The sequence below is a fragment of the Lactuca serriola genome, chromosome 8, assembly GCF_051521515.1.
Source record: "Lactuca serriola cultivar US96UC23 chromosome 8, Lser_US96UC23_V15, whole genome shotgun sequence".
NCBI lineage: Eukaryota > Viridiplantae > Streptophyta > Magnoliopsida > Asterales > Asteraceae > Lactuca > Lactuca serriola.
The window spans coordinates 139,049,089-139,060,423 of NC_136415.1; the positions used below are offsets into that span (position 1 = coordinate 139,049,089).

The 11,335-nt window shown below is 33.2% G+C and overlaps 1 long non-coding RNA gene across 4 annotated transcripts; it reads left to right on the plus strand.

Moving 5' to 3' along the window:
* The first annotated feature begins 5,943 nt into the window (after nt 1–5,943).
* LOC145066347 (uncharacterized) lies at nt 5,944–8,924 on the plus strand. Of its 4 annotated transcripts, none has more exons than XR_013688737.1 (5): nt 5,944–6,665; nt 6,741–6,792; nt 7,085–7,897; nt 8,368–8,494; nt 8,676–8,924. It is a non-coding gene; the product is annotated as an uncharacterized LOC145066347 (long non-coding RNA). The 4 variants fall into 4 exon arrangements; XR_013688736.1 differs by having other exon boundaries at nt 5,945–6,665; nt 6,741–6,771; XR_013688738.1 differs by lacking the exon at nt 6,741–6,792 and having other exon boundaries at nt 5,945–6,665; nt 7,085–7,736; nt 7,844–7,897.
* The last annotated feature ends 2,411 nt before the right edge of the window (nt 8,925–11,335 follow it).

Below are 11,335 nucleotides of genomic sequence, written 5' to 3' on the forward strand. Positions count from 1 at the left end.
GGTTACTTCGAATACAGTAACTGTAGCATGTATGTGTAAGATTCAGTAGTGACAAGCCAAAGTTTTTAGTGGAGTAGCTAGCGGTCAGTAGGGAAGTGGGTTGGGGATGTGCACCCCAAACGCAGGTTCTCGGGATGTAGTCCCTAAAGTAAATACAGTTAAGGATTGAAGGGTGCTCAGTTAGATAGCAAGAATGGTTCGGATCTGGTAAGAGTTAGTTGGAGCGCCGACAGAGGTAAACATTGGCGGAAAGCAAATCGCCCTTTTAATGGAAGAAAGGTTGGGAATCCTTTCGACCAGTGAGCAGTAAGGAGTTAGGCGAATCCAAGTCGGGGAGAACCCTCCGAGTATACAAGGATAAGAGCACGTAGACCCAGAATGAGTACGCGGTCTACGTGTGGGCTGAGTTGAGACTTAGGGTCCTTGGGCCTTATTGGGCCATCAGAATTCAGTTGTTAAGGACCAATGATGTAGCATTGGGCTTGAGTAAGGTCCAATAAAGGGCTTTGGGCCCAAAGGAGCAAATTGGGCCATTAGTGGGCGTTTAGTGGGGCCATGGATGGGCTTAGAAGGAATTGAGGGTTTTTGGGCCATGTTGTGACCCATGCCATAGCAGGGGTAAAATGGTCATTTTACCCATAGGAGAATCCCTATTCTGATTTAGTATTTTATTTTCCCATGATAGCTGGGAAGCAGCCGGAGTAGTAGTCGGGGATCTTTCACTCGAGTTTTCAACAGTCAGCATTTCGAGGTGAGTTTCCTTTCAGTAGGAACGGGTCTAAGGCCATAATGCCGGCCCGTTTAGCTAGTAGTAGTTTCCGGACTTCGGTCCGATGCAGTAGTTAGTATGTTTGATGCCTTCGTGGCTCGGACAGAATTTATGTGTTATGTGTTCCGTGCCACGGCCCGATGCAGTATGCAGTATATGTGTGTTCATGCTAGTTTATGTGTTTATGTTATGCTTTGCTCAGTTAGTTCCGGACTTTAGTCCGATGCAGGGGACAAGGTCCCAGTCAGTTAGTCCGGGCTTCGGTTCGATGCAGTTTCCGGACTTCCGTCCGATGCAGGGGACATGGTCCCAGTTAGTCCGGGCTCGATGCAGTTTCCGGACTTCGGTCCGATGCAGGGGACATGGTCCCAGTTAGTCCGGGCTTCGACCCGATGCAGTTTCCGGACTTCGGTCCGATGCAGGGGACATGGTCCCAGTTAGTCCGGGCTTCGACCCAATGCAGTTTGCAGACTTCGGTTCGATGCAGTTTTCGGACTTGGGTCCGATGCAGTGGGCAAGGCCCAGTATGTGTTTACACGTTATTGTATGGTATGTGGTTGTTTTGGGGAGCTCACTAAGCTTCGTGCTTACGGTTTTCAGTTTTGGTTTCAGGTACTCGGTTTTCAAAAGAGGAGCTCGGGAAGATTGCAGTGCACCCACAATAGTCAGTTAGCCTGGGGAATGTTTTACTCTGATAATGAGATTATGTTTTGAATTTAATACTCGAAAATTATGTTATGAATTATGATACGTTTTTATAAATATGATTTTAGTAATGTTTTAAAAGAAATTTTTAGTCAGGATTTTTGGGTCGTTACAGCTGGACGTACTCAGTACGCTGGGTGTAATTTGGTTACGCTGGGCGTACTTCGACGTCACTGCATGCGTCATTTGGTGGCACTCGAGTATTGGTCAGACAACTTGCACTCCTCTAAGTACGCTGGGCGTATTCAAATTACGCTCGGCGTAATTTGACTCGTCAAACTTCTAAATTGCGTAACTTTCACATACGAGCTCCGTTTTCGACGTTCTTTATATCCACGCGTAGGTGAGATTATGCTCTACAACTTTCGTTTAGACTCCATTGGCTAATTTCGAATTTATTTTTATTATATTATTTTTAGTAGGCCGAGATAGGAAAACTCCGTTATAAATTCATAACTTCTTCATCCGACATCCGTTTTCGCCTATCTTTTTATTGTTTCACTACAATTGATGAGATATTCGATTCTCGTTTAGATTGTTTCCTCTAAAAACCGCTCAATCTCAAATCGAGTATTCAGGTTGCATACTGCTAAGCTGAAACTTAGAAAAATCATAACTTCCTCATACGAAGTCAGATTTGGACGTTCTTTTTATGCACGCTCACGGTTTAACGAACTCTACGACCTTCGTTTTGATCGCTAAGGCTAAATATCGCTCTAACGTAAATTCACTATTTACGTCGCGCTGTGTCGTGCCGGTTCTATCGCAAAACTTCGACTGGTCATAACTTCTTCGTTATAACTCGGATTTCGGCGTTCTTTATATGCACGGAAACCTTGTAACATATACTATAATTTAGTTAAGATTATTCATTCTAAATAATCTTTCATCAAAAATCCATTTTTGATGCCTATCGTCTCTAAATTGACTAGCCTGGATCTACGGGCGTTACTAATAGTTTAGGATTTTGACATTTGGAATGGTTCTAATGGATAAAGTTAGAAACTTTATTTTCTAGAACATGTTTCAGACCAGATCTGAGATTTGGAGCTCTTGGAATCAAGGAAAATGGCTTAACCCATTAAGTTGTTTGAAACCTAGTGCCCACGACATGGCCAAGGAAGGTCACAGCATGGTAGTTGACTAAAGTCAACGTTGTCCGTTGACTTTCGACTTGAGTTGACTTTTGGTCAAACTCCTAGTTTTGGAAGAAGAGCTGAGGGTTTACCTTGTTTGATGGTATAGGTGGTGTGTAGTCTTATTTCTGGAAGTGAGAGCAGCATCAACTAAGTATCGACTAAGATGTGAGTCTCTTCATTGTACTCAGGGTTGAAAGCACCAATGTCGGCCCGTTGGATTATGTTTGTAGGATGATAGTTGTCCTTGTAACACTTGCTTATAGGATTTTATGTGCTTGTTGTCTTTGTGACTCTTGCTGATATGACTGTATGCTTAGATGTAGGGGTGAAATAAACCCGTACCGGTTGAAAGATACCGAATGATTTGAAATAGACTCAGGGTGAAATAGACATGTATCGGCTTGAAAGATACTGAAGGATTTGAAATAGACTTGGGGGTGAAATAGACTCGTACTGGTTGAAAGATACCGAACGAGTTGGAATAAACTCGGGGGTGAAATAGACCTGATTTAGCTATATGATGTTATGTATGTTTAATATGGGGGTACTTTGGGGAACTCACTAAGATTTGTGCTTATAGTTCTAGGTTTATGGTTTTAGATACTTCTAGTTCGAAAGGGAAGGGCCCGACATGATCGCACTGCCTCCGCCAGTGTTCCGCATTCTATGATCTCATTTTGTATTCTGATGATTATATGAAATGTTTTATACTGTGATGAGATTTTCTTAATGAATGAATGTTTGTTTGACAAATTGAAAAGGAAATTTTCCACTTATAATTTTTTGGACGTTACAAGTTATTTCTTTTTCCCTTTCATTTTAAAATATATAATGTAATTAAATAATTAGAAATAGTGAAAATATTAATATACCAAAAAACGAGATGTTACACCATCAAACTTGATCTTTTCACTCCTACATAAGATGAAGATTCCAAATCTAAACATAAATATTGTATTGACAAAAGATATAAGTAGAACTCGAATATTTATAAGATGATATTGATGACAATCGTTTCCTTGAAGAAGGAAGAAATGTCTATGATAATTGGTCGTTTTTAAATGTTATTTGCTTGTTGAACTATTATATTTTTAAAAATGTAATTTTTTTTGTTATTTACACTATTCGGATTTGAAAATTGTGGTTTGTTATTAGTTAAACATACTTGTCGATTTGTATGAAAAGTGTCACATGCACACACGGGTAAATTTGTTATTAGATTTAAGGCACATAAGGGTAAACTTGTCCTTAAATTTGAGGGGTAAACTTGTTTTTTATTAGTTAAACATACTTGCCGATTTGTATGAAAAGTTCACATGCACACACGGGTAAATTTGTTCTTAGATTTAAGGCAGATAGGGGTAAACATGCCCTTAAATTTGAGGGGAAAACTTATCAAAAATATTTTTGTTCTTAAATCTCGTAAAAAAAAAAGTTCGCAAAGGAAACATTATATGCATGATGGCATTAAAAGCAATACTTTTCTAGACTTACGTATAAAAAAAGTTCAATAAAAAACTAATTTAGGTAAATATAATATTTTGAATGTTTATAAAGGGTGTAGATGATATTTTAAATTTAGTTTTATAAAAAAGGTATAATAGTCAATTCATAAAAATAATAATTTAAAATAATTACAAATGTTACAATTTATTTTGGACAAATATAATTTTTTGAAAGCTTAGAAAAATATATATGATATTTAAGTATTCATATATTAAGATGGACCAATATAATATTTTCATATTTATTTAAAACACATGTATGTAATTATTCCATTAAAAACACAAAAATATTGTAAATTGAATAGCAAATTAAAAAAGTTTTAACATCTTAGGGAGGAGGGTATCCTGACGGCTTGAAAGAGAGGTACCGGCGGTACCACCAGTTAACCATTCCATCTTGAAAGAGTTCGACGAGTTCATTGGTTTAAGATACAAAATCGGGTTCACCAACCCACTGTTTATTGACGATTGTTTATTGACGATTGAAATTATTTAGCATCTGAAATTGAATGCATAGAGGCCCACTTGCCCACTTTAATGCATGTATCCTTTGTTTTCAACTTATATATTATTATTATTATTATTTTTCATTCGAATTTCAAAAAACTTTATATATTTGCATTCAAAATTATTGATATACAATATAAGTTTGTATAAGCTTTAATATTATTTTAGATTTTTTTAATTAGCAAAATTTTATTTTAAATTAAAAAGATAGTTATGTTTTATTTTATTTTATATTTTCTTATTTAATTAAATAAAAATAAATGATGTGGAAAGCGGGTTACGTGGGTTGGGAAATATAGGGTTTCCATGTGTTGTGGGTTGGGAAAGATAGAATAAAGAAAGAATAAAAAAAACTGATGTGACAGTGGGTTAGGAGGGATGGACTCCTTCCACCCTTAGCACAATGAAACAAATATGTAGGTTGTTAAAATTTCCCAAACTAAAGTAAAACAATTATAAAATAATGTTAATTTTTAGTCTTTTGTGTATGGGCAACGCCCCAAGGGGTGTTATAACATACAAATACCGCCCCCTTTTCCGTTATTACGTGTTTTACGCATACGCATTGCTTTCCGTTGCCACCAGCATATTTCATAATGCCTTTTTTTTGTCGTTTCCTCAATAATGCCGGTGTGGACGTTGCCCACACCTACCAGTCTTATCAATATTAGTTTCTATAACCGGTAAAAGCTATTTTATATGATAGTCATCGAAAAATATTTTATTAATACCATATTACTTAATGAAAACGATAGAACTTTGTTGTAGAATTAATACAAAAATTGGTATCAACAAACAGGGACATGGTAATTAAATATTAAAAAAAAGTTATATAAGAAAAAGGAAAAAAAACATTAAGTGTTAGTAGGGACAATGACAAAGAAAGGCACAATAGAGACCGTCATGGTCAAGGAGAACAGCGTTACACTTCAAAAAGTTCCAATTATTACACTACATATTTCCCCTTTTGCCCATTTTCCTTCTTTTAAGACGCAACAAACCTCATGCAAACTTGGATGTTACTTCACCAATTTAAGTGGTTAAAATTTTATTATATATATATATATATATATATATATATATATATATATATATATATATATATATATATATATATTAAAGTTGTGCATAAAAGTAACAGTATATTTGGAGCAAATTTATCTCTTTTGGTCCCTTTAGTTGCATTATTTATTTCTGTATGGTCACTTCCATCTGTTTTCTGCCTTTCTTTTTCAGAGGGTCTTTTTAGACCAATTTGAAATTAGAGTTGACGTGTTACATTTATCTGCAGTTACCGTCTCTATAACCCAATCACATTAGTGTGAGGAGTTAGCTACAGTACTGTTCATCGGGTTAATCCCTCAAGTCCTCAACTGCGGTTACTTTAGTCAGCGTGATTACTTCCCGATCCTTCCACCACCGCTTGCTTTATCCTCTCTCAAATCGACTCTCCTCCCTTTCTTCTACAGTCTGCTCCCTCCACCGCCGACTGATCCGTCATCTTTCAGGATTACATCCCTGATCCCCACACAGTTGGCGTTGATCTCCTTCGGACGAGGGTGGGGGTTGTTATTCACCATCGGAAATGGCGACATAATCGCAAGGCGACAAGGTTTTTGGGTTCCAGTGGTTGACCCATGGAAACCAATTTCAATTTGGGAATCCGTTATTGACAAATCTCCGATGATTGTTACCGATTTTGAATTTTCTATATGATTGGTTGTTGGGTCGGTGTGTTGCACCAGTAGCGGTGGAGAAGAAGACTTCGAAAGCTTTAACGTTTGCACACCACCACAGTCACCGGTTAGCTTGCTGAGTGGATTTCTTCTACAACTTTTCTTCTAGGTTCTGCTTCTAGGGTGCATCGATTGTTACTCTGTCACCCGCTTCACGAGTGAAATGCCGATCCCAGTTTCTATGATTCCTTTCTATTTGTTTCTAATTTTGATTGCTTTGGTTTTGTTTTCCAGGTTTTGATTGCAACTATCAATGATACAGATTGCAAATACCAGTGGGAACTCCTCGCCCCTACCAAAGAAGGTCAAATAAACCCTAATGTTTCTACGGTTCCATTCTATTTGTTTGTAATTTTAATTTCTTTGGTTTTTTTTCCAGATTTTGATTACAGCTGTTCACAGTCAGAATGGTAAATTATCAAATTTTTAGAGTTAAGAGTGACCAAAATAAATGTCGGTGTGATGCTTGGAATAATTTGCCTTTCTATTTTTTAAACTTTGCTCTTTTTTTCCTAAGCGTTTAAGATTAAAATGGATAATATCATATGTTTGCGTAATTAGTTAATATAAAGCAATGATAAGTTGTGTGAATGGTAATATAATAACTATTGTAATTAGTATTAGATGATGCAATCTATTTTTTAGAGTATATTATAGAAATTGTCATTATGCTTTATTTTAACTCATTTAATTCTTTTAATCTTTTTTAAAATTTGTTTGCAGATTGATTTTCATATCCTAAAGCATTGGAAGAGATTGTCGACAAGTATATTGAAGACGATGGTAGGAAGGAAGTAGGATGATGAGGAAAGTAAACAACCTGTTTCAGCACCCAATAACTTCGCCATAATACAAGCCCATCCTGCGGTTACAAATTTTTTATATGTGTTTTATAGGAATCGAGATATGACTATATTTGTGGGTAAGCTTCAATGTTATTTTTTTTATCTATCGTAGTCTTAAAATATAGGAGTTATTTTTGTCTAACCCAAAGTATAGTACAAAACTTTGCTGTGTCCTTCAAATTTTTTTTAAGAAGTGAAGCCAAAGCCAAAGCATTGCAAGATTAAAAAGCTGCAAAAGAAGAAGCAGCAGCAGCTATGGCAGAGAGTCAAAGAAAGGTTGTTGAGGCTTTGACTGTTTCCAAGGAAGTAGTCAAAGAAAGTCATTAGAGTTCATTGCAGGGAATGTAGTAAAACAGTTTAAAAATAAAAACTATAACTGGGACAAAAGAGAATGTGAGATGTGTTGTGTAGAATTTTTTTTAACATAAACCAATTAGTGGATTAACATAGGTAAATAACAGTTACCACAACATTAGCAACAAATGTTTGCTTAATTACTTAGGCAAACTCCAATGATTGGATTAGCGCAGGTATGTATGGTTTTAGTTATATAAGACTACAATTAAATTTGGATTATATATTATTAGTTTTAAAAAGTATTGTAATGTTGTAAATTGTAATTATTTGATATGTGCAGAATCAATTCTCACAGCCGCATGATTTGCAGGGTCAACATCAAAAAAAATATCAGGTGATTGAATATAATGTTTTTAGGTTTATATTATAATATATTTGTTTAATACTAATAAAGTAGCTAATTGAAAATGGTGACTGAAATTAGATCATTAACAAACACATATATTTGACAATTTTACCCTTATAGTTAAAGTACGTTTTCCCTAATGGAATGGAATGGACCATTCCTAAAGAAAGATGATTCATTCCATTTTGTTATTTTCATTGTCTTTTTTATTTCATTCCATCATTGATATAACCCTTATGTTATTTATCTGATTTTTAATGACACATCTTTTTGAAAATTTTACCCTTATAGCTAAAATAAAAAGAGTAAAGTAGGTTGTGATTTCCTTCGATTTATCCTTGTAGTTAGGATAATGTATCAAATATAGATAAAATTATAATTTGTAGAATACCAAAACCAAAAACTACAACAGATTCACCTGCATATTCATTACTTTTTAACCTTTTTTTGGTTTTCAGTCTACGGAGGTTGGCAATTTCAGTGACCTTTTAGGGGCAAATATTTATTGTCTGGATTCCGAGATATTTAATATTTGACGATGATATCATATTACTTTTCGGTTTGTTATATGAATCTCAACAATCTGTGAGTTTTGTTAATCTTCACACTTTTCCTTCCAAAATTTATCTCACAGCTTTAACGTTTTGTCATTTTCTCTCAAAACTTGACAAAATTCACAGGAAATTACAATCAAAAGTAATCAGATCTTTTTTTCTTTTTTTTTTTTAAATAAGAGTAATTTCCAGTTTCTCTATCCACTTTGCAGCCTTCCCTACAACAAAGGTTAAAAGGATTTCAAGAGAAATTGGAGGTGTCTTTTATGGAATTTCAATCTTGGACCTTACATGGGAACCAATTCATTTCTGAAATAAGTTCTCAGCTCTAGGATTTCACGTATGTAAGTTTTTAGTTACGGAAACTTAGTTATCAAATTTGCTTTAGGCTTCACTATCTGTAATTCTATGATATTAGTAGCTATAGTTTATCCAAATGAAAATTTTATAATGTTTGCTTCCGATTTCTTGCTGATATTTTCCATGAGTTGCAAAGTGACAACACCTTCTGTAAGGGGTTTAGCAGATTCGTTATTCAAAGGTCATAAGACGATATGAAACCATTATCATGGTTGTATAGCGTATCTCATATTTTATGTAAAGAAATATAAGTACATTGCTATTATGAGAAAACTGGACACATCGAAGTCCATTGTTGCTATGGGTACAAAAAGGCAAAAACATTTGACCCGTGCAACGCACGCGTTGCACGGGCATCTTCCCTAGTTCTAATAATTGGAGACTTTTAATTTAATTTGGTTTCCTTCTTCAGTGATAATATATGAATTTTATTTGGGACTTTTGCTTTTGACCATATATTGACATAGGAAGAAGAGACATTTGGACTTCTTATGCTAGTTTAATTAAATTTAGATAAGGTTGGATTATATAATGCTAGACGAATGTCCGCGCGTTGTGCAGAAACATCTATATAGTTGAAGTCTTTATAAATATATGGTTTTTTTAATATAGCAACAACGTTGTTATTAAATTTGATATAATATTTCGTATATTAAATTGATATAATATATTGATTATTTTGAATTATATGATAATATATAAATATATTATAACTGCATAATCTCAATCGTTTGAATGACTTCTACCCGCGAGTTATACATAAATAAAATTAAATATAATATAAGGTTTGCTGTTATTTATAGTAGTTGTTATTGTTAATTAATTTTTTAAAATTTATTTGTTTAATGTTTTAACTTTTATCATTATAATTATTTAAAACATCAAACATTGTTTTTTGATTTAAAGGTAACATTATAATCATTTATATAGAGTTATTTTTAACAATTGTTATTATAAGTTATTTTAAGCTATTTATTTGAAAACTTTTAATGATTATAAAAATATATTTAGGAAATATTTTAGTTAAATTGAGATTACAATTTAATTTTTGCATTTATCACTAAAATTTATCACTGTTAACTATTTACAATTTTTTTTTGGTTTTTTAAGTGGAACTGAAATTTATATTTAAGTTGACATTGTAATGTTATATTTAAAATAACAATTTAAGTATTTTGTCCAAACTGTTTAAAAGTTGTAGCTTTAAACTGATAGTGGTTTACATACAACAACATATTAAATGTAATAAATTCAGTATAATATGTTAAAAGTTAAAGACGTTACTTAATAAGTAAAAGTAAATATATTATTTTTAAATTGGAATTTAGTATATTTATAATTACACTTTAGTTTTGATATTTATTTAACCTTATTAACCAACTTATAATCATTATTAGAAAAACACTACAATTAATCACTTTTAACTATTTATAAAATATTCTTTGGGTTGCTTAAGTTAAACTAAAATTTATATTTAAGTTGACTTTGTAATGTTATATACAAATTAATAATTGAAGTATTTTATACAAATTGTTCCAAAATTTTATCTTTAAAATGATAATGGTTTACATCTAACAATATATTAAAACTAATAAATTAAGTATAATACGCTAAAAGTTAAAAAAATCACTTAATAAGTAGAAGTAAATATATTATTTTATATGAAAATTTAGTTTATATGTTATTACACTTTAGGTTTGATATTTATTTAACCTTATTAACCTACTTATAATTATTATTAGAAAGAAATTGAAAAGTCATGGGAGTTTCAAATGAATGTGGTGAAAGGAAAAATACATGAGAGTTTCAAATGAATGTGGTGAAAGGAAAAATTCTTCCTTTATAATATAGTATGATATGATATGATATGATGATATGATGATATGATATGCTATGATATGATATGATATGATATAATATGATATGATATTATATGATGACATGATTTAATGTTTGACGATAAGGCCCAAACTTGAGGCTCTTTGGCTCTCTTTTACTAACTAAAATAATTTTTAATTAAGTTTGAAACTATTTTGAATTAATCTATGGGAGGCGATATATCCACAACATTTTTTGAAATAGCCATGGATATTTTAAGGTAAAATGACAGTTATATCCTTTTCAAAAGCAAGTTTTCTATTCAATTGAAATTTTTCTGCAAAAACCACCATTCACAAGCCTTTGTTTGTGCTTGCAGAAGCCACCGTCGGCTATTACGCTGTGAAATCTTCATGAGGCTGCAATAATTGCTGGAAAATTTCTTTTAAGTGGTGCAAAACGTATTCATAGAGAAATTCTTGAAGGATGATTGCTTACGTTTTGCATATGTATCACCCTCGCAAGTGTGACCCTCATACTTACCTTCATTGTCCCAGACGTCGGCAACAATTGGCTCACCCTCACCTTTTTCAGCCCATTGGCCACAACCTCCCTATCTGTAACATCCCAAAAATTATAAGGTAAAAATTTCATTTTTAATTCAACCACAAACACCAATTATCATTTTCCAGTC